This window comes from Mus caroli, unplaced genomic scaffold, assembly GCF_978045245.1.
Source record: "Mus caroli unplaced genomic scaffold, Mus_caroli_1 scaffold_7, whole genome shotgun sequence".
Lineage (NCBI taxonomy): Eukaryota > Metazoa > Chordata > Mammalia > Rodentia > Muridae > Mus > Mus caroli.
The window spans coordinates 137,704,204-137,705,231 of record NW_028227262.1 but is presented as its reverse complement, the minus strand read 5'-3'; positions in this window follow the sequence as shown (position 1 = coordinate 137,705,231).

Here is a 1,028-nt window from a genome sequence, read left to right as displayed (position 1 = left end):
GACAGCTAAAATTAAGGGCCATTTGAGGGGTAATATGGAAACCTAATACTGAACATCTAAATGAAATTGCTGAATGGGGGAAGACAGTTCCAAATGGCTAGCTCTTGTCACCAAACAAAACTCTGAGTATTGGAATTGGGTTACATCTAATTGAGTTGCTTGCCAAAGGCGCCCCGCAGGAATCACCAAACAACTCAGGCTCTTGCCAAGACTGTAGGTTGCTCTCTACAAACTAACAGCAAGGCCCCACTGCTGAAGACACCTATACAACCCATCGAATGTGGAAATGATGAGCTGGCCCCTATATAGAGCCTTTACCCCTATGGTTCAGTGTCAGGAAAGACACTGAATACTTCGTACACTGACTGACTGCTCTCAAAAGAGAAAAACAAACCAGTCAGAAACCTTTTGTCTATAATGGTGCATTGCTAGCAAGACATCTAGGGCAATGGTGCCACAATGCTTGTGGGAATAACCAACCAGTAATTGATTTAAGGCTCACTCCATGAAATGGAACTCAAGACCTGGGGTAAACCCACATACTTGTCTTTTTAAAAATGTGACGATAAAATATCTAATGATATTCCGCTATTCTCATAGGTTAGTGCCTTATGCAGTCATCACCAGAGAAGTTTCCTCCTGGGAACACATAGAGACCCACAGCTAGGTATTGCTCCGTGGGAGACCTTGGAACACCCAACCATGAATGAGAAGCACCATGTATACAGAGTCTGCATTGGGTTCCTCCGCATATATATTATGGCTCCAAGTTTACTTGGAGTTTTTATGGGATTCCTGAGTGCAAACAAGTGGGTCTCGTACTCTTGGCTTCTTTTCCTCTGTCTTGTCCAACTTCAATGTTGTTTTGTCTTACATTTTGATATATTTGAGAAGATAATGAGTGGAAACCTAAAATAGAGTAAAAGTTTAACATCAGAATTGCCTCTGGGAGAGGGACAGTTTTTCCAATGGCATGACCCTGAGTATATGGAGTTACATCCTAGGTCAAGCTCAGGAATGTTGACCAA